Raw genomic sequence first — 19,821 nt, 5'->3', positions numbered from 1 at the left:
CATCTGTCACGCTTTGGACACAGGGGCACCATGGAACAAATGTTAAGAGAAAGTGCGTTCAATTTGATTTTATATTTATTCCACGAGCAAAGACACAAATGTAAAATGAGATTTACTTCTAAAAAGCCCCCTTTGCTATTTTCCTTACTGTCATACAATTCGAAAGGGCTTTCAAACTTCACTTTCAGCTGGAATATACTATTAAAGAATTTCTAAGTATCAAGTACCAGCCTTAAAGATATGTGTTAGAAAGCAAGGATCCCTGTGGCTAGAAAAAAAAAAAAAAAAATGAAAAGACCTCTTTAAAGAGGAAAGAGTTTAAAAATACAAGACATCTGGGAGTCAATTTTACCTTGGGCAAAATTCACTTCACTATCTCAATATCTTCCATTAGGTCAATAGAATCTAGAATGCAGAGTTTGTGGTTTACAAATGTCAAAGACAAAAACAAAACAAAACAAAACAGGGAATTCCCTGGTGGTCCAGCGGTTAGGACTCGGTGCTTTCACTGTTCTGGACCTGGGTTCTATCCCTGGTGGTAGAACTAAGATCCCACAAGCCACGCGATGTGGCCAAAACCAAAAACCTTAGCATTTAAGAATGTGCAATTATAACTTAAGCTTTAAAAAGAGAGGGACTTCCCTGGTGGTCCAGTGTTAAGAATCCATCTTGCAATGCAGGGGACACCAGTTCAATAGCTGGTCAGGGAACTAAGATCCCACATGCCACGGGGCAACTAAGCCCACACGCCACAACTAGAGAGAAGCCCTCACACTGCAACGAAGAACCCGTGCGCCTCAACGAAAGATCCCGCGTGCTGCAACTAAGAACCAATGCAGCCATTAAATAAATAGATACTTTAAAAAAAGCTTAAAAAGAAAGACTATAGTTTCAAATATTAGGCAGAGATATTTTAAAGATCACCCAACTTTGAACTACAATAAAACTCTTGTACGTGAAACCAATGCTCGATCATTATTGTCTTCATGATTTCCATTCTCATGAAAATTTTACCATCTCATACATTATTGTAAACAGAAAAAAAAAACTTGTAAAACACTCTGCAAAGTACAAAGGACTCTATAATATTATTTAAGAAATGATGACAATTAGAAATAAAGGATAGGAGGGCTTCCCTGGTGGCGCAGTGGTTGGGAATCCGCCTGCCAGTGCAGGGGACACGGGTTCGTGCCCTGGTCCGGGAGGATCCCACATGCCGCAGAGTAACTAAGCCCGTGAGCCACAACTACTGAGCCCGCGTGCTGCAACTACTGAAGCCTGCGCACCTAGATCCTTTGCTCCGCGACAAGAGAAGCCACTACAATGAGCACCCACTGCAACGAAGGGTAGCCCCAACTCGCCGCAACTAGAGAAAGCCCGCGCACAGCAACGAAGACCCAACGCAGCCAAAAATAAAAATAAATAAATAAATAAAATTAAAAAAGAAATAAAGGATAGGAGAAAATTATTTCATATATGGAATAAAAAGAACCACAAGACAGGAGTTGTAACTGAACTAGCAACTCCTCAGCTAGGAGCCGAGTGAGCATGGGGAGGGTCCTGGTTCCTTCTGTGCCTGTCTGTGCATGCAATGCCAGACAGGACAGTCTTTCCTTTCCCAATCCTCTGGAAGCATCATTCTGATAAGTCTGCAGGGCACTCAAACAGACAAGGGCCCTGCTTTGCCTAAGCAATACTTCACTCCTTTGTCACCATATTATTTATCGTTAAATTGCCCAAGTACCTGTAGTACAGTCCCTCTAGGTGAATCAGGCACAAAAGATGCTAGTATTTCTCAGTAAATTAGAAAGGACTTTTACAAGCGAGTGGGGACTCTGTTTGCCTAGGAAATGTCAAGTGAAGGGATTCTTTTTCCAGAAAACTCACATTCCAACATGAAGGGGGAAAAAATTCTTAATTGCACAAATGAAAAACTCAAAACTCAAGTCTCTCATTCTTAGTCGTTGAAGGCCTCGGGAGTTTAATATGTGGTGCCTGTTAATTTGATTCCATGACCAGCTGACATCTACAATCACAACTAATTAAGTATTCTGTGTATGTGTACAACACACAGCTGAGAAAACATGGATCTGATCAAGGGTTAAAGTCTTTGTTCTACAAGGCCAATCGTTTCCTTATCTTTTTCCTAATAATCTACCTATCTGGAAGAGAAATCCCAAAAGAAGTAAAACACTGACAATTTTTCTTTAAAACAATTTCTACTGTTATTTTCCTGTGGGGTGGGATATAGCCTGGACTTCCTAGACTCACATTTAGAAACCCACTTTGGGAGTTAGATATAAGACTCTTATTAACATTATTAAGATGTATCTAGTCAAATCCCTGAGCTAAAATTTATTTGATGCTGCAAAAAATATCAAATCTCTGCACAAGCTGTACTGTATGATTAAAAACCCCACCGCGGCTGCTGTCTCAGTGACAAATGTGTAATTATTTTAAGACCTAACCACTGTGACAATAGCTCTTTTAAAATGCATCCTTAAACACAAAAGAAATAACAAATAATGACAATTTCGTTTCCTAACCTAATAGGAGACCACAGTTAACAACCCAACTTAGAATGACTCAAAATTGGCTTTAGTTAGCCATGGGGTTAAAAAAAAATCTTTAGCTCTAAAATGTATGATGAAAATTATATGAAAGAGCTTATATAGGTCTACAGTCAAAACATGAATAACTTAATGACTAGAGCTTGGAATTAGGAACTCAGGGTAGAAGTTTGATCTTTTTGTATTTGTTTTAATCTCAAAAAGGACTCAATCATAGTAAAGGAAGTGTGCCTGATAGTCAATAAATAGAAATCAAAAGAAACGATTTAGCGATCAGAACCAATTCTAATCAGATCATAATATGACTTGAAAATATGTTCTTCAGTTGAAGTAAATATGCAGAATTAGGTTTAAAAGCTACTTTAACCCATCAGTACTATAATCCTCCTTACTGTAGAACAAATCTTAAAATTTCATTTTGGAAGAACATCCAAGACTTAATGGAAGAAACAATAAAATGGCCTTGTTTTAAAAAGTGATCACAGTAAGAAGAACCCAAAAGGTAAATTATGGGCACAACACAATGGTAAGACCAGTGTGGTTCTACTCAGGAGTTTTAATAATCTATTAAGAATCATAAAAATATCTTCTCAGGATTTAGCAGTCCCAAGATCTACTGGAACAACTGCTCAGATGCATGGAAACCAAATTGAAATCCTGGTGCATGAGTTGTCATTAAATCACAGCAATATCTAAAAGCCTAATTAGCCTAATTTCACAACAGGAGTGAACAGGCCAGAAGGAAACACTAGTTTAAATCAAACGATGTTACTTTACTGGTGTTTATAAAGAAGAATAAATAGCACCTTTCCTACAAAACTGTACAACCCCATTCATAATCACATTTAGACATTCCCCCTCACATGACCATTTTAACAGCCAATTAACAAACGTTTTCAATATATTGCAAGCTATGTAACATCAACCCAAATAATGAAGCTTAACTCCACTTCATAGATGGGGATTCCTCATACCCACTCTCACAACCTCATATTCACCAATCTGGGAGGAAGTTACTGAAATAGAGATGAGTGATTAAACAGTACATCTGTTCCAGCTGAAACTATGTTCACTCCTTCTTATTGCCTGTTATTCACTGTGCTATTTTGCTGCACACACGCCCTGAGGCCAAAACCATGAAAATAAGCCAAAATAAATGGGCAAGAAAAATCTTATCCTTAGCTTAGGATGCTATTTTTCTTTTTACTGTAATAAAAGAGGCTGCCAAATTCTGATGTCACTATAGTAATTTCACGGCCTGATAAAAGTAGTATTTTATCCATTAGACATTCATCCCCCTTGCCAATTTCACCTCCAATCAGGCAGTGTGTACAATTACTCACTAAACAGACTTCAAATGATAGTAAAATAGAAAATACTAATTACTGTTATTCTGATACCTAAAAAGCCAATAACTGTCAGAAATTTCCCTGGCAAGAGACAGAAGGCAGAATGTACTTTTTAATACCTAGATATCCAGGAAAACTTCTCTAATACTGCATATTTAAAAAACAGACAAAACATGACATCAGCTCTCTGGGCACAAACTAATGTAGCACAGAATGAAAATATGCATTTTAAATATGTAAGATGTTTGGCCAGCATTCCAGTAATAATGTGACAATAGATGTCCTAGTATCTTCAATATTTAACTATTTTTTTATCTAAAGCTTTTTTAACCTTCATTACTTGAAGCTGTGATACGCCTGAACTTGACATGCAGAGTCACTGATTTCACTGGATTTATTTTTACCATCTTTATTGGAGTATAATTGCTTTACAATGGTGTGTTAGTTTCTGCTTTATAAGAGCAGAATTGTGTGTTGAAATCATTCATGGGTCTAGAGATGATAGTTTAGCATCTCGCTACTCAGTGTGGTCCACCCAGTGTCATCAACATGATTTGGAATCTTGTTTGAAAGGGAGACTCTTGGGATTCACCCACAACCTACGAAATCAAAATCTGCATTTTAACATCCCCCCCACCCCCGCCCCAAGAAATTCAAATGCACATTAAAGTTTGAGAAGCACTGCTTTAGGACTCATACGTTCGGGACATTTGGGTTTAGCATTTGTTAGGCATAGTGCAAGGGAAGGGGTGAGAGGGGATACATACAAGGGAAAATCACATTGTCTGTCCTTAGGGATTAAGATAAGGACGAGACAGACACACACAAAATGATGACACAACATCAGCACCACGAGAGACATGTTCCCAGCCTGCAAGAGAAAAAGCAAGGTATATTCAAGGAATGCAAGGTAGGTGGAGGATGGCAGAAGCACCAGGTAGGTAAAGACCCCTGTGTGCCCTACTAAAGACCTGGGTTTTAATAAGGGAGTCAGGGCCTTTGAAGAAACTGATGTTAAGGAGAGCAGTCACATGATCAGTTTTATGTTTTTGGAAGATCATTACTCTGACAAAATGTAGAAAAATGTATGATGTGGAAGCGGGGAAAACCAAGAGTGGAGACAAGGGAGGTGAGGTGGCAGCAGTTTAATAAGGAGTCACGAAGATATTTCTTTTGTCTCACATTTTGTCTCATCTTCTCTGATCCCCTTCCCAAAATTCGAAAAGGAAGTTGGAAGGGTAAGGTAATGGTGACAGAGAAAAGAGAGAGCCACTTAGAGGTTACAAGAGGCTTCAGACGGTTGTATGGGTACACATCAATACAAAGCAGACAAAACTCATTATACTTTCCTGCTTCATAAAATAGACAAAATATTATTTTGGTGATTCAGGATTCTATGCTCCCTTCAATCATTCTAAATAGCAATTATTAACATAAATTATTAACATATATCTAAGGACACAAGATGTGTACCTGGTTATAGTAAATAACTATGGACTCCAGAAAAGATCCTGAATACAGCTTTGTTGCTTGGATAAGTCACTCATATCAGCCTTTCTCCCCACCGTGAGTTATTTCTCTCTTGAAATTCAAGTGTGGAAAAATTGGGGTGGAGGAGAGAAGGTAGAGAGACAAGAGATACATTTATTAATTTTTACTTTACATATAATTTGCTGTAGGAGTGCATAAATAACTCGGCCAACAGACGGGCTTCAAGTAAATTCAGGTGTGTACCTACCTAAAAAGCTAGCAAATACTATACTTGTAAAGTGTTTTCACTTCTGATACTGATAGAATATTGGAAAGGTCCCTGTTCTCTCTTTAAGTAAAAAAGAAAGAATATTTGACATTTACTTGTTAGTGATAAACTAAATTACATTTAACGTGAAAAAGGTCAACAAGAAGAGGCATTCCTCAACTTTAAACTAGGGAAAATTTGAGAAAATTTATTTATCCAGTGGTCGTTTGGAACTTTTTTTACACATTTTCTCCCTCCAAAATTAGGTACGGTAGTCCCCCCCCTTAGCCACAGCGGATGCATTCCAAGACCCCCAGTGGATGTCTGAAGCTGTGGATAGTACTGAACCCTATTTATACTATATTTTTTCCAACACATACATATCTACGATAAAGTTTAATTTATAAATTAGGCACAGTAAGAGAGTAACAATAATAATAAAACAATTTTAACAATATGCTGTAATAAAAGTTGCATGAATGTGGTCTCTCTCTCTCAAAATATCTCATTGTACTGTAATCACCCTTCTTATGATGATGATGATACTGTGAGATGACAAAACACCCACCGGATGAGATGAAGTGAGGTGAGTGACGTCCACATTGTGACATAGCGTTAGGCTACTATTGACCTTCTGATGATACGTCAGCAGGATCATCGAGCCATGACGAAGTGAATGGCTGGATGTCAGGAGCAGAACGATGTTGAGGGTTTGGGGATCTCGGGAGGGATGGCACGGGATTTCATTACACTACTGAGAACAGTGCACAACTTAAAACTTATAAATCATTTCTTTCTGGAACTTTCCGTTTAATGTTTTTGGACTGCAGTTGACCTCAGGAGAATGAAACTGCAGCAAGTGAACCCTGGGATAAGGGGGGACTACTGTATGTGGTGGTTAAGTAGCACAGCTCCCCCATAAGAGCCTGTTTAGAGGACTCAAAAGGCAAAGGCCCTTGGAGGTCACGTGGTCCCAACTCTCACCCAAGGAAGAGATTCTTACCGCACCATCTTTTGCAAATGCCACTACAACACATCTAGTAATAAGGAGCTCATGCCCCTTCAAAGGAGCATTTTCCAAACATGAGGCAGCTTTATTTGTCAACAGTTCTTCCTTCTTTTGAAACAAAACCTGCATCTTTGGAGTGCCCCTCTGGGACAAAAGATGAATCTCATATTACTCTTTCACCCCTCCCACCCCCATTGAAGTCTTGGCCCCTGGTGCTCTGAATTAGGAGAAAAGGGGACAACTTGCCCCCTCTGGAGTCCAGAGGAACACACCCTACACATGGCTGCATGTGAAGAATGACCTTGTGTCAAGGAGCTATGAATAATAAGATTTAATAAAATTACAAATGCTGAAAAAGACAATGTCTCCGACGAGAGAAGTGGCTTGTGTTCAAGCAGAACATCCAGAAAATCCTTCATCAACATTTCCAAGAACAGAAATATGATGATGGCAAGCTATTAACCTCAACCGCAGCCCCTTTCAAAATGAAAAACAAAAAACACACTTCTGATTCATCAATATCACCTTGTATTCTTGTTTCATTGTTTAGTGAAATAAATTTTACTTAGCACATTAGGGAACCCCAACAATACAAACAGAAATTCCAAACATATAAGCACAGCCTGACAGCAACTGTTCAGAAAGTTAGTAGCCAAAATTCTTCTTCCTGATATAAATGTAAGGTCCTACTCTTCAAAATTTTCCTGTAGTATAACAACATCCTTGCTCCATTTTCTTCCATTATTGGTGGATTTTTTTTTTTTTCCAGAACACACTGTGTTGTTTTGTTTTCTTCTTAGGGAATATTACACTTATTGCTGAGCTAGTGGTTACTTCTGTACCATTCTAAGTATTAAATCCTAAGCATGAAGGTTATAAGCTACCTTAGATGGTCCTTCTCTCTTTTGAGGCTCCCTCCCTTCGCTTCTAAACACACACACACACACACACACACACACACACACACACACACACACAAAATGAACGCAGTTATCAAAAGATTTGGTTTATGGAACTGTCACTGAAGGTGATTATGTTACCTTCAACCCAACTTTATGTATAAACAGAAGGTCATGGTTATTCTTCTAAGATAGTGACTGGGATCTGATTTTCTAATAATTTAGGAAGAAATGTTGTTATTTTCTTGTTTTCTCAATGACCACATACCCAATGTGCCGACAAAATGAACTACTATGAATTTCAAAACAGGCAAAAGATGCTAAAACAATTTTAAAAGCATACATTCCTACCGTACACAGTAACAGAGATGGATCTCGGACATAACGAGCCGTGCGAGAAACCAGATATAAAAGAGTATTTATCGTACGAGGCTATTTTTATAAAGTTCGGGAACAGGCAAAACTCATGTATGGTGAGACTAGTCCAAATGCTTGTCGTCTGCTGGGGGTGGTGGGCTAGTCTGGGAAGGGGCACCAGGGAGCCTTCCACAATGAAGGAAATGTTCTACATCTTGATCTGGATAACGGTTACCACACATGTGCATATATCACACTTCATCTGGCTGTTCACTGAGTATACATTAACTGTACACTTGTGTACCTTTTTCTATTATACCTCAATCAGGAAAAAAATTGCAACATATTGTTTCCAAGTGCCTTTTAAGTTTCAACTGCAAAAGGAAGAAAACTGTAGCGTACTGAAACTATAGCAGTTCCACGTGCCCACACTATTACTAACTTCAGAGAATTCCTCATTATTTAATCTTCAAAAGAAATCATTTCTGGATCAAAGTAACAGACTAACATGTACAGGAGGAGTTACTTAAAATAGCAGCAGCTAGCATTCATAGAGGTTTTATAATATGCCAAGCACTTTACTTTCAGTATCTCATGTAATCCACACAACAGGGGTAACAGATACTATGGTTATTATACTCATTTCAGCGATGAGGAACCCAAGGCTTAGGTCAAGATCACTGCCCCAGCTCACACAAATAAAAAGAGATGAGCTAATCTATGTCAAGAATAGCTGAAAAGCAAGCTATATGTTTATATTAGGGCAATATAAAAATTTTGTAACAAAACGTAAGCAGAATATAACTAAGTTCAGTAACATAACCTGTGTGTTTTTCCCCCCTCAAGTAAGATGTAAGGAACTTCACAGTTCCTTAATTCTATGGTTAAAAGCACATCACTGGTTCTCAAGAACTGAAGTCCTGACTCACATTCCAACTGATACGTAGCAGAACAAAATGTGCTTTGGGGTAGTTTTTTGTTATCTCTGGCCATCAAAATACATCACACAGCAAAGTGCCTGAACAACTGTGAACCGAGACAGGCCCAATGCTAACTTTAGTGTTTACTCCCATTCATTCCAGAGTTCTTTCAATCTGGCCATACTACTAGAAGGCAAGCCCAGGATGAAGGTGGGAAAAAAATTAAATATTCTCTAAAAGGCTTCCTTATTTTATAAACACTTAGTATTGTAAGGAGAATTCGGTAGAGGACTACACGGGAATAGGATGGAGAGAATTGCGACACACAACATGATTTTAATCAGAAACAAAATACATCAAATTAACCATCAAATAGGCTACTGCACTCTGCACTAGTTGAAAACTACAAGCACTGGAATTCACATTCATTTTTAACTATTCTCAGAAGAGGAAAATCAATTCACTAGACGATCCAAGACTCAGAACTGCTCTTCCTTGAAAAGTACACAAGAATCAAACTGGGCTCATATTCTGAAGAATGTCTGTATCCAAAAATGATTCAGGGGCAGGGGAGGTGGGGCAGGGAGAGGAAGACACGCTGATGCTTCTCAAAAATCTTGCTCCAAAGATTTTACAGAATATTTTTGGTAAATATATTTTCATTTACGCACGGCTGCTGGCAAGTCTGCAAAGCGATGCCTTAAAAAATACTAGCAATCAGAAAGAATTCTTCAAAAGACAACAGAAAAGAGAGAGACTCTAAATGAATTTAAATTCTGTAATAATATTACAAAAACACAAGAAAAGTCATATAAAAACAAAAGAGCAAACTCAAATATGCCTATTCACACAAGCATTTCATCTCTGCAAAATACTCTGCTTCACAGAAAAGGTTGATTTTGCTCTCGGTTGAAAAGTTATTAAAACAATAAAAGCAGCCCTTACAGGCAAGACCAAACTGTAACACGATTTTACATATTAATCAAAAGATCATTCAGAAAAAACTTACCAAGTCTGCAACGTGTATATGCTTGTGCTTCGGAGGCAAAGCGGAAAAGTGACTTTCTGTACTTACAGCGGCGTGCACTTCAGGGTAAAGACACATCACCACGGTCGTGCTTGTAAGAAAGTCCTGACCAGCAATCTGCCTTTGGGTTGGGCTCTTCTCTTACAAGATAAGCTGTTAAGTCCTGTCTTGATTTTAGATCTGCTAACATATGGAGTCTTCTAATGTAGCCTCTCTCCGCCCCCCACCGCCACCCTCCCCCCCCCACCACTCGGCTCCCCTCCCTTTCCACACACGCACATACACACATACAAAAAAGGCACTGCAGGGCAGAAATTCCTCAGGTGCTCGCTAATGGAATTCCCAGGGTCTTGGAGCCGCTTCGGGGATCAAGAGATCTCATCGCCCCTGCTGGGGTAAGGAGCAGCAAGTCTGTTCCATTTAATCAAATACAGAATGAATTTTCAGCTCTATTCACTAGCTTGTCTCCAGGGCTCTCAAAAGGCACCAGGCAGCTAGAATCACACACATGTGGCTCTTTTAGGCAAGTATAATTAGTTTGATTTTAAAAAGCCACATTAATAATATCACCTCAGGACCATTATTCAGGGGACAGATGACAATGATACTGTATGTTTTAAGCCTGACAATGGGGGAAAGAGCACAAACAATGAGGGAAAACTTGAAGGATTAAAAAAAAAAAAACAAAAACAAAAAAAACCAACAACCAGTTTTTCATTTAATTGTAATCCAATATTTTTAAAGTAACATTAATTATATTCCATATACCATCTCTTAATTGCAATTGAAGGAATCAAGTAAAGCCCTCCTTCCCATTCTCTTGAAAATGAGTTAGTACCATATATACAACAAAAATTTATAAATGTAATGTTTATAAATCAATGAAATGTCTACATACAATATAAAAATTCAATAAAAACAATAAAGCATTCTCTAATTCAAATTAACAAAATTTCTTGAAAAAGGCACCCATCAAAAACCACAGTAAAATCAAGTCCTTCAGAGCAATCTATTTAGCAACCAGACTCCAACCAAATTCCCTTTCTAATTAGTTTCTATTAAGTAGTAAGATCATATATCTAAAGAAAGACTATCTCTAGACAGCTCACCTTCTCTTGCAATGTGTTGCCTTATCTGCACTCCTACATAGTACAAATGTTAATCACAAGGCAATGGCTAACGTAACGATGTGTTTAAAATAACAGATTTTTCACTTAATTATTTTTAATTTCCTATCTCCAGCCTGATTTCACTACAATAATGGTTAATTCCTGAAAGCATTTCTCCAGGATTTTACTTAGAAACAATACCAATTTTTAGTCTAAATGCCTGCATAAGAAACATTTCTAGAGAAGACACATTTTACTTCAACTTACATTTTGACAAAACCATAAATGAAATCATCCAGAAAGTCATGAAAGCACACAGGCAAAGAGGAAAAATAAGAAGAAGGCACAAGAGCTAGTCAACAGGTTTTACCTGACCTTTTTAGAGCCCAGCCCTGTGGCAGAAGTCCTTAATCCAACATAAAGCCTTCCTCTTTATATACACCTTGCAGATGGGGGCAGAGGTGGGGGAAGTCCTATCTTAAAGTGAACTTAATTCCTCCCATGCACAGTCAAACCACCTGCAAAAAAGGCAAGGAGTAACATTGACTTAGAAGCCAACCGACATAAGCTAGATCAGTATGCTCCAAGTCCTAAGGGTTCTCTGTACTTCCCAGCTTGAGAGTCAGAGCTGTTTAAGTACTTTCCACAGAAGAGGAGGTTGATGAGAACCATGGCAATCAATCAAAGCATCGCAAGTGAGTTACTACACAAACAACAGCACAGTACCTCTAGTAACTGATTTTCCCGGTTGACTGAACTATTCAAACGAAGACAGATTTCCCCAATACTATATCCGAGTTTTTGCATGAAAGTTAAACAATATACACTTGTGTGTTTTTTATAGAAATATAAATGTGTCTGCTCCACACACTGCCAAACACACACCCAGGGCACGTCTTTACAAAATGAAACAGTTTTTCTCCATCCTTCTCGTGTAACTTCAAGTATGAGGCAGTTCATTTCAACATGTGCAAAACAGAAACTACAGTATTTGGTGCCTCTCTGGGTTCCTAAGAATGCTTTCTAGTTAAGCACTAACTTAAATTTTCCAGTTTTCTGGAGTTTTCTTTCATCTTGTCCTAAAAGTTGAACTACCCCCGCATTTTCAGCTAAAATAGACTACCCCCCAAAAATGAGTTATGAAATGTAATAAAACGTTTAGAATTATACTGAGAATAAATCCATTTCATTCTCCAGCCCCTTCCCCACCCTCTCCTAGCAGACACTGCCCACTAGGTATTCCAAAAGTCAGCTGGAGAGTCTGCGGGTTGTGGCATCCGTGAGGCATGGAATCAGAACTGGCCTCTTTCATCTTTACTGGCCACTGGCCTGAGACTAAATCTCATGTTACCTTTTAGACCTATCTTCTGTTTCTCAAGGTGTCTGATTCAGGACACAGAGGTTCTGTTAATGAGGTTCCCTCAATTCTAGATCTCAACTGGAAAGCAGCCTGCCCTTAAGGCACCTGCCACCCTCTGGAGTCCGGACTGGGAAAGGCAGGCATTCTGGAGAAAGCTCCTTTTGGAGAGCCTTCCACCTGATTTGGTGGGGTTGGGAGAACAATGAAGGGAAAGGCGAGAGAGCCTCTCTAGCCCCCTCGGTGATTTATTACTGAAATTCCTAGATGTGGAGAGAATGCAACAAAGGTCTGGAAGCTGCAGAGTGAAATAAATAGCGAGCTGTAATGTATTTAGCAAATGATAATGCAATCCACAGAAAGCTATACAGAGGAGAAGGAAAAATACGCTCCCTGGGGCTGGGAAGTCACTGAGTCTGTGAAGGCAAAGATACATTGCGCAGGAAATTTCTCTTGATTCTCCCTACACATAAATCACTGTCTCTCGCGGGCGCTCTGCGGGGATGGAGGTTGAGAGAGGCGAGGGACCCCGCTCCCTTGGGAAAACGTGCCGGCGCCCCGTGCTCCCCGCTATGCTGCATCTCACCTGCCCCAGCGGATCATTGTCAAAGAGGTTTAATCGTGTCACTGACAACTCACCCCGCCTCCTCCCACGAGGTGGCTCAGAGTTCCCGAGGACGGGGGGCGTAGGCGCTCCCCACTGCGCATCCGTCAGCTGCCCTCCCCAGACCCCGCACGCAGCCTGGACCCCCACGCCCTCCCGGGCACTCCGGCCAGCCCGCCCCCGGACCTCCAGCTCCCAAGCCTCGTGGCGCCCAAGCCCGGTGTCCCCAGGCCACCCCTCCCGCCCACCCTTAGGTGGGACCCCACCCCCGCACCTCTCAGCAGGGCTGGCTAAGCCCCCAGACCTCCTGCGCGGCAGCCGGCTCCGAAAGCCACCCCCAGGTCATCCCCCGCGCGCTGGCGGCGGCTACGGCGGCAGCGGCGGCTGCGATCCGAACGGGCCCCTCCATGCACCGGGCAGGGCAGCGGGAGGGCGCGGCGCCTCGCACGCCGGGGCGGGGGCGTGGGGGCGGGCGGCGCGGGGTCGCAGTCTCCTCGCACCAAGCCGCGCGAGCCGGGCACCCGGGACTCAGGGGAGGGGAGCCCGGGGTGGGGGGGGCGGAGTCACCGGGGCGCGCCCCCGCGGCTGCGCTCCTCCCCTCCAAGGCGCGCGGGCGCGTAACCCGGCGGGCGCTGGGCCAGCGAGGAGCACGCGAGGAGCTGGAGGAGGGAACCCGGCCGCGGAGGCCGCAGCTCCCCGACGGCCCGCGCCCCTCCGGAGGGTGCGCGCGCAGCCTGCCAGATCAGCGGCGTGGAGGGGGGGATGGGCCGTACCAACGTGCAGGGGGGGGCGCTCCGTGTAGGCCCTTCTCCCAGTCCCCCTCCCGCTTGCTCTCCTAGAGAGCTCCCCCAGAAAAGGAGAAGTCAGTCTCTGCTTTGGTTTAGGCTGGGTGAGGATGAGCTGCCTTAGCAATTCCCGGAGTTTCCCATAATGCCTTCATTCCCTTTCCCCTCACCTTTACTTCCCCGGGAGAAGCGGCGTTTGGGGCGGGTCCACTACTGGTCTACACGTTCCCCTGTTTCCCCGCCCAGGCCCGGCCCCTCGCCCCTCCACCTAAGCAGTGTGCGAAGCCAGGCAGTCCGTCCATTCTCTTGGCTCGTACCTAGTATCTGCTTCATGGTTCCAGCTTCCCGCCGCTTTTGGTACCTTCGCTTTTAAGCCACTTTCAGTGTTTAGATTCTTAGGCAGTTTCCTCTGATTCCCATCACACCCGCCCTGCATTCACATACACGCAGGCAGGTAACAAAACATCTCAGAGACTAGGAGAGGCTCAGTGTCGCCTGGTGCAACCAGCACGGCCTTTGGCCCCAGAGTCTTCCCAACTCGTCCTTTGGACGTGCCCCAAGTGATCTGATCTCACTGAATTTCAGTTGTTCAAACAGAAGAAGGGGGAAATAATTTCTGTTTAAAAGGTTGTTGTGAAGCATAAATATGATACTTAGTGGAAAGCACCTGCCACTGCATGGACATTTGGGAACTGTGACTTCTATATACTACTACTAATAATAGTAATAATTATTATTATTAGCAGTTAATTTTTTAACCATCATCATCTTTACTTACTATTTAACTACAGAAAGAGCTCTAATGATACTTGGAATTCAAAAACACTCAGTACTGAACATCAGGAGAAATATGACAGAACTCCTTACCTTCTTACTTGAATTTCACAAGCAAAGGCTCTGAAAGTGGGGTGATGTTCAGACAGTTTAGTTTTTTGCTTTAGCTACATCCAGGGTCTTTATGAAAGTATCAGGTCCTAAGAAAGTCAGTATAGGAGGGAAAAAAAGAACTCTACTTGTTTGTTCTCTATTGTTCCATTTTTTACTTATTCAAACCGAGTCTGTGTGTTATTAACTTAAGGTATAGTAAATGATTTTTCAATCAGTAAATAAAATGTCCTGGAAACACTGAAGGTAAAACATTGAAAGTTTATCTGAACTGAGAGTTGTGTGTGAATGGGATGGAAGTCTTGCAGGTTTCTAGTGGCACTCTGTAAGAATCCTAGCTGTCCCCTACCACAGCGGTTCCACTACAGACCCTTCTAGGGTCCTCTCTTGGGGCCCAATTGATTCTGGGCACCCCCAAGTCTCACAGTGCCAGTTGAATATCACTATGCCTATTGTTACTCATAATCAGACCTGAGAAATAATCATGATGTTGTGGATACTGATTACTCCCTTGCTGCCTTGCTTGTAAAGTGGAGTATTCATTTCAGGGGCAAATAGTTTTTCATTCATGAATCATTCACTTGTTTGTTCACTTATAAGTGTAAAGTAATATTTTACAACCTTATTGAGCACCTACTCTATGCCACCGCTAGGCAAAAAGGTACATAGAGAAATATGGCACAGTCCCAAGCTTCAAAGAGCTCACAGTCTGATTGTGATACTGATACATCGATGGATAAGTGCATTGAGACGTCTTCAGTGCAATGAACAGGCGGATGTGAGAGCACAGGGGCAGTGTGGCCAACCCAGTCTAGAGTTTGGGGGGAGTGGCGGGCGGCTTGTCAAGAAAGACTTCCCAAAGGAAGTGACCCATGAACTAAGCCTTAAAGGGTAGTAGGGCTTAGCCAGGTACAGGTGAAGGAGTGGAAGGACCATCTAGGCAGAGGGGACATTAGGAGCAAAGGAACAGAGGCGAGAAACAAGACAGCCCAAAGAGACTGCAAACTCTTCTTTGTGGTTGAAGTGTGAGAGGCCAGGTAGGGATTGGTAAGGGAAGGCACTGCAGGAGGAAGCTGAAGCCAGATCACAGGAGGCTGTGCGTGTCATTCCAAGAAGCTGGGACTCGATCCTGTAGGCAATGGGGAGTCAATGCACAGTTTTAAGTGGGAGTGTGATGTGGCCAGGTTTATATTTAGAGATATCACCTAGCAGCAGCCATAAGGACAGATTTAAGGGACTTCCCTGGCAGCCCGGTGGTTAAGATTCTGCGCCTGCAATGCAGGGGATGCAGGTTCAATCCCTGGTCGGGGAACTAAGATCCTACATGCCTCACGGCACGGCCAAAAAATAAAAATAAATACATAAATAAAAAAGAAACTGCTCTCAGGAAAAAGAAAAAAAAAAAAAGGACAGATTTAAGGGAGCCAAGCCTGAGATCAAAAAAAGTGGAAGCTTCTGAAGAATCCAGATAGTCCAATTGGATCAAGAGACTGAACTAGGACAACCATAATAAGGTCAGAGAAGAGAAGGGAAATTCTAGAAACAAGAGGGAATCTTGGCTGGACTTGGAACCTGATTGCATGTGGAAGGTAAAGAAGAGAGAGGACTCAAGGATGACATCAGCCTTCTAGCTTGAGAGGGTGGTGGCCATCTCCCTACCCCCACAGTACCCAGGAAGAGAGTCATGCCCTGAATAAGAGATGGATTTTAGGGGAACAATGATGTGTTTAATTTTGACACTTTTGAATTTGAGGTGCCCATGGACCCTCCAAGTACAAGTGTCCACTAGATGGAAAAGTCCAAGCTGGAGGTATTAGATTTGAAAGTCATCAGCATAGAGTAGTTTTTATACCATGAAAGTAGAAGTGAAGCCTCAGGAAGAATGTGGAATTCTAGAAAGTTGTGGCTAAGGATAGATCTCTAAAACTCCGATATCTAAAGCCCCCAATTATCCTGATGAATTTGGAGGGAAAATTGTTTACGGGACTCAAGGTGTGGAACTTGAAAAGGACGCTTGGGGAAAGTGGTGAGGGTTTGGAATAGTCATTAGGAAAAACAAGAGTTGAAAAACGAAAGTTGAAAAGCAGTCACAGGATTGATGAGTGATGCTGAGGGCCTGGCTGAGGTTGGAGATCATGAACTTGTAGTGACGGAGTCTGCATGGTTGTGTGACTTTCTCTATCAAAATTTAACCACTTAAGTGTGAGGGGAAAGCATAACACTGATCCAGATTTGGCGTTGTGCTGGAGGATGTGTAAGAAGGAGATTAATACACAGTATTAGTAAGAAAATAATTTAAATCATCAATCATAGAATCTAGGCTCTGAGCTGGAGTGATACACTGGAATAAAATGAAAAGTTGAATAAAAGTAGATTTCTATGAGGTTAAAGGGCCCTTGTTTCAGGATTGAGGAGTGAAAAAGCCAGGAGGTCTTTGGTTACGATCCCCAATTTCCGAAGTGGAATAGTTCCAGGTAACTGTTAGGTCCAGCATGCTAATGGATGCTGGTGGATGAAGTGGTACAGAGATTTAAGGTCATCAGAATTTATGGGATAAGGGGACATTGGGCCTTGAGAGATGGTCAGAGATTGAAGGTACCTAGAGGATGTTAAGAGAAATACCATGAGCCCAAGTCCATAGTGACTAGCTGGGAAGGTTGCTAAGTGACACAGATGTACATTCAATGAATTTTAGGCCTGAATCGGGTGCTTTTCTAATTCAAAATAAATGTTAAAATTGATTCTCCAAGAATAACACAACAGACAGTTGAATGAAACAGACCTGAATCAAATTCTGACACCACCTCATTTGACTTGGTCAAGTTACTTAAGCTCTTGGAGTCTTGATTTTACCATTTATAAAATAGGGATGATATTAATACCTTATATACCCACTTGATACTTTCATAGGGTTGCTGGGAAGATTAATTGAGATGATACATATGAAGCACTTAATACTTGGAACATGGCAAACACTGAATAAAAATTAGCTATAATAATAGTTAATGATTATATGGTACTTGCTATATGCCAAGTATCATTTTAAGCATTAGTTCCATATTACAAATGAGAATATGGGAGGCCCAGAAACCCGAGGTGTCCTGACAAAGATCACACAGCTAGTCAGTGTTGGAGTTGGTGTTCAAACCCAGGTAGTCTGGCTCTAGAGGCTGGACTCTTGATTACTAATGTCTCCCCATAATAGGAATATTTATTTGTATTAATTTCACTTCAAATGAATTTATCAATTAAAAAACTTTTATTGAGCACCTTTTAGATGTAAAGCACTGAATTAAAGAGACATAAGACCAGGACATGGAAGCAACATAAATGTCTATCGACGGATGAATGGATAAAGAAGAGGTGGTACATATATACAATGGAATATTACTCAGCCATAAAAAAGAACAAAATAATGCCATTTGCAGTGACATGGGTGGACCTACAGATTATCATACTAAGTGAAGTAAGTCAGAGAAAGACAAATATCATATGGTGTCACTTATATGTGGAATCTTAAAAAAGGTATAAATGAACCTATTTACAAAACAGAAATTAAGTCACAGATGTAGAAAACAAACTTACGATTACCAAGGGGGAGCGGGAGAGGGATAAACTGGGAGATTAGGATTGACATAGACACACTAAAATATATAAAATAGATAACTAACAAGAACCTACTGTATAGCACAGGGAACTCTACTCGATACTCTGTAATGACCTATATGGAGAAAGAATCTAAAAAAGAGTGAATATATGTACATGTATAACTGACTCACTTTGCTATACAGCAGAAACTAACACAACATTGTAAATCAACTATACTCCAATAAAAAATAATTAATTTTAAAACAGCTATCACTTATACCACTTTTTGTACATCCTCAATTTCTAAATGTAGATCACCAATAAAATTCTTTGCCATTTAACTTAGATTATATATATAATAATATATATAATCTTATATATATAATAATATATATAATCTTATATATATAATAATATATATAATCTTATATATATAATAATATATATATAATAATATATATATATATAAAGAGGTATAAGAAAATACCTGGATTAAACAACCTGAGGGCCTCCTGAGGCTCCCTTGGCCACACTGTCCCTAGGACCCTTGGCCACCACAGTGACCCACTCAGCGCTCCTCCCACCATTCCTGGACACTGCACAGCTTGGGATGTGGCTTCCCCGCATTTGCTGAGAGAATCAAGTGACTGAACCCAAAAGTGCAGGTGTGCTATCTCCCCCACGACCCTGAGGAGAACACAGCAGGAGCCCCACAGGAAGGTTCCTTCTCTGCCGTGCCCTGTTCAGGGGCGTGGTTTTTCAGTACATCTCCTCTGGAGACACCTCTCATGGCCAAGCTGGAACGCCTGATGAGTGACCAGCTGTGTCTCTTGAGACGTGTCAGAAAGCAGCGGCCAGCGTGGTAACACGTCCCCTTGCACTTGTCTCCCAGCTTTTCCTCCCCGTCCCCCTTCTCCCTCACTCCCACCTGGGGTTGACTTCATTGTCTCAATCTCTGTGTACCAGAGGGTCTCTGAACATAAGGAATTTACATAAAGCTTTAGAAGGATTAAGCCTATGTCTGCATGAGATAAGTGACAATACAAATAACTATTTGATAAATACCAAATGAACATCATGCACCAGAGCACAAGTTTGCAGCCCAGCCTGAATATCATTAACTACATGATCTTGCATTTTCTGTGCCTCGGTTTCCTCATATATAAAACAGGTATAGTGAGACATGTGTTGTAGTTTCACACATTGACGGTAAGAATAAAAAATGGCACAATCTCCAGACAAGAAAATTTGAGGACGTTTATAAAAATTTAGCACTCTTTTACCCTTTGATCCAGCAGTCCCAGCCTCTAAATCTATCCTACAGACACTCTTGCACACATGTGAAAGGCTGATGTGAAAGTCATTTACTGCAGCATTGCTTATAACAGATTAAAAACAACCCAGGTGGGACTTCCCTGGAGGCACAGTGGTTAAAAATCTGCCTGCCAGTGCAGGGGACACGGGTTCGAGCCCTGGTCCGGAAGATCCCACATGCCACGGAGCAACTAAGCCCTTGTGCCACAACTACTGAGCCTGCTCTCTAGAGCCTGCAAGCCACAACTACTGAAGCCCACGCGCCTAGAGCCCGTGCTCCGCAACAAGAGAAGCCACTGCAGTGAGAAGC

At 41.5% G+C, this 19,821-nt stretch overlaps 1 protein-coding gene across 3 annotated transcripts in view; it reads right to left on the bottom strand.

Moving 5' to 3' along the window:
• The window catches only part of CDON (cell adhesion associated, oncogene regulated), a 108,805-nt gene extending 95,339 nt beyond the window's left edge, over positions 1-13,466 (bottom strand). Inside the window, exons 1-2 of one of the 3 annotated variants that reach the window (XM_036860908.1) lie at positions 6,226-6,320; positions 5,393-5,500 (exon numbers count right to left, since the gene is read on the bottom strand). The gene's annotated coding sequence lies outside the window, so the exon portion shown is untranslated. Of the gene's footprint in view, positions 1-5,392; positions 5,501-6,225; positions 6,321-9,851; positions 10,059-13,213 lie in introns of those variants that run through there. The other 2 variants (XM_036860907.1, XM_036860909.1) reach the window with 2 other exon arrangements.
• Between the last annotated feature and the right edge of the window lie 6,355 nt (positions 13,467-19,821).

Source organism: Balaenoptera musculus, chromosome 8, assembly GCF_009873245.2.
Source record: "Balaenoptera musculus isolate JJ_BM4_2016_0621 chromosome 8, mBalMus1.pri.v3, whole genome shotgun sequence".
Lineage (NCBI taxonomy): Eukaryota > Metazoa > Chordata > Mammalia > Artiodactyla > Balaenopteridae > Balaenoptera > Balaenoptera musculus.
The sequence above is the reverse complement of the archived record's forward strand: the minus strand, read 5'-3'. Positions and strand labels throughout refer to the sequence as shown.